Raw genomic sequence first — 3,297 nt, 5'->3', positions numbered from 1 at the left:
CTTAATGAAACGTAGAAAAACAATTAACTGAACTTGCAGCGCAATGTTACATTGGCGCAAAACAAGCAGGGTGTTGGCGTTTTATACAGGAATCGTTAAACGATGTCATTGTGTTGCATAAAAAGACGTTATTGGTTCTGCGACGTTTGAGTGACAAAAACGTAGATTGGCTATTGCGTTTGCTCTTTGGCTTGAGGCGGGGTTAAAAAAGTACCCTGGGGCCGAGATTGGAGATAGGCCCTTTGCAGAACACACTACTTTATTAATCATAAAAATCAAGTAATTGAATTATCCACTACGGATCTACCGTACAACCATTTTAAAATTTTAGCTTGAGTTTCAATTCAAACGCAAAGACAAGTCTCTTGTCTTATAATATATCAAAGTTACAAAAAAGAGGAAAACTTTACCTTTAGAACCATGTAAAGAACAGGCAAGTAACAGCAACAGAAAGAGATGGTTGTTTAGGGTTTCCATTTTGCATTAACCATGTCAACCAATTTCACTGGATGACTGAAAATTAAAACCTACAAAGGTATCTTTATATCCAATTTGGCAACAGTGAACAGCAACCTTATTGACTTATGGTTTGATAAATATTGCAAAAAATTTCATTTATAGCAAAGTGAGTGCTGATTATCCTCCACTTATTTTGTTTACCTTTTTGTAGCGCTTTATCTTTTTGAGATCATTTCGCTATGTTAACAATGCATTTTTCTCTTCGTTGCATTTGAATCTAAATTTATGTTATCAGTTCCCAGAGTGGTTACTGATGTTTTTTAAAGTTATTTTAACTTTGTTTTTGGCGCTGTTTTCCAAGTATATATGTTATCTTTGAATGCATTAGTTAGGCTCCATTGGAAAATTTTTACTATTTTCTTTTTCCGTCTACTTTTTCTTGATAACATAACTACATAACCGGCAACACGTTTTGTCAAGGCAACAATTTTCATATTCTTATCTTTATCTTTCTTGATCTTGTTGTTACTATTTTTGTGTGCTAACACCTCTTCTCGGTTGTCTAGTGATCTCTTCTGTTTTCCAGTAAAAGTATTAGCACGCTTTTTTTTGTTGTTTTTTTTCTAACTAGGTTTGCACCCTATGATTGTCGCTATCAGGATGTGATAAAAAATATGTCTTTTTTCCTTTTTTTATACTTTCCGTTAACCACATTTCTTACTTCTTAAGAATAACAATTTTAAGGAAATTTATCGTTTAATCTAGCAGATCTAAAATGACGCAAGTATTTCTTGTATCTTTTCTACTGTATGCGCCATTGTCTTGTTTTGTATGTACATCATATTTCCTTTTAAGGAGTTGTTTCTGCACTTGTTCAAACATGCAGCCTACATGTTCTGTTTCTCCATTGCGTCTTCGCATGTCTCCATTTCTATCTGTAAACATTTTGCTATGTCCTTATGCGCAGTCAAGGACTGTTATAACAGAACTGTATTTTTTTATACTCAAGCTTTATTTCATTATCTTGAGGCAGATGTACTTTGCTACGAAATAACAAGTTTTCAAAACCTCCCCTGTTGATTCCATCTCCTTTCAAATGGGACGGGTTGTTATCAGGCCAACTGACCACTTTGACATAGCTATAATTATTCATTTTTAAAATAAGTGGATTTTTCGGCAACTTTCAAAGTCCAGTTATGAGTAGAAAAGTCTATTTTTCTGTGGGGACTTTTTTACTTCTTTGTTCTCTGGGAAAATGACTTTATGCACACTTTTTTAAAGAGCGTATTTGGAAAAAAAACTATTTTGTGATATACCTCTTTTAGTTATTGTTGCAGTTGTATGTTGCCTATTGTTCAAAAAATTAGGTCTTATCTCTATGTTACCAAACTGTGGCTAGTATTGTTTATCGATCAATTAATGCAATTGATCACACAGGAACTTCTTGTTCTTGTTCTGAGGTCCCTTTATTTTCTACACTGTGACAGGGATGTTTGCAAAAAAAAAAAAAAAAAAAAAAAAAACAGTTAAGAGCAAGGAAGATAACATCAGAGTGAAATAAAGCATTATCTATCTTATTCGCCGGGCAGGCTTCATTTATCGACTGGCCAAGATTCTCCGTTATCTTTGGACTTCATTTCCGGCATGAAGCAACTTGAGACTATGCTACATGAGCTGTGTAGGATGTTAATCTTACTTTCAGTGTAGTTGTCTATAACTAGTCATTTTGCTTCGCTTCTTTTACTTCTCACTTAAGCCATTTGTTTAGCGTTAAATGTCGAACCGTACTATTAAAGCTTTATTTCATTGGTCTGAGGCATATGTACTTTGCTACCTTACTGGCTTGTGGTTTGATAAATATTGCAAGAATTTTCATATATAGCCGCCACTTGAGTGCTGATTATCCTCCAATTATTTTGTTAACCTTTTTGTAGTTTTTTATCTTTTTGAGATCATTTCTGTATGTTTACAATGCACTCCTCTCTTCACGGCATTTCAATCTAAATTTATATTATCAATTCCTATAGTGGTTACTGAATGAGGTTAGCCTTGTTTTTGGCACTTTTTCCAAGTAGATATATTATTTTCGATTGCATTAGTTAGACTCCATTGGAAAATGCTTATTCTTTTCTTTTTCCGTCTACTCTCTCATGATAACATAACATCATGAGCGGCTACACGTTTTATGAAGGCAATTGTATCCCTAACTTTCTTGATCTTGCTACATCATTTGTCTACGTTTCTCATGTATTGTTCCACTGGTTGTGTAATTATTTTCGTGTGCTAACACCTATTCCCGGTTGTATAGTGAGCTCTGTTGTTTTTTAGCAAAGTTATTAGCACGCTTCTTTTTGCTTTTTTCTAACTAGGTCTGCCCTCTATGATTGTCGCTGTAAGGATCTAATAAAAAATATGCCTTTTTTTCTTCTTTTTTTTATACTTTCTCTTATCAACATTTTTTACTTCTTAAGAACAACAATTTTAACGAAATGCCATCCTTTAGTCCAGTAGGTCTAAAATGACGCCAAGTATTCCTTGTATCTTTTCCGTTGTATGCGCCATTGTCTGGTTCGTATATGCACATCATATTTCCTTTTAAGGAGTTGTTTATGCACTTGTTCAAATGTGTCGCCTACATATTCTGTTTCTCCATTGCGTCTTCGCATGTCTCCATTTCTATCTGTAAACATTTTGCTATGTTTTTATGTGCAATCAAGGACTGTTACAACAGAACTATATTTTTTTATACTGAAACTTTATTTCATTATTTTGAGGCAGATGTACATTGCTACAAAATAACGAAATTTACCAAACCTCCCCTGTTGATACCATCTCGTT

This window comes from Orbicella faveolata, unplaced genomic scaffold (assembly GCF_042242905.1).
Source record: "Orbicella faveolata isolate gen_17 unplaced genomic scaffold, um_ofav_v1 contig_25, whole genome shotgun sequence".
NCBI classification, from domain to species: Eukaryota; Metazoa; Cnidaria; class Anthozoa; order Scleractinia; family Merulinidae; genus Orbicella; species Orbicella faveolata.
This window is presented reverse-complemented; position numbering follows the sequence as displayed.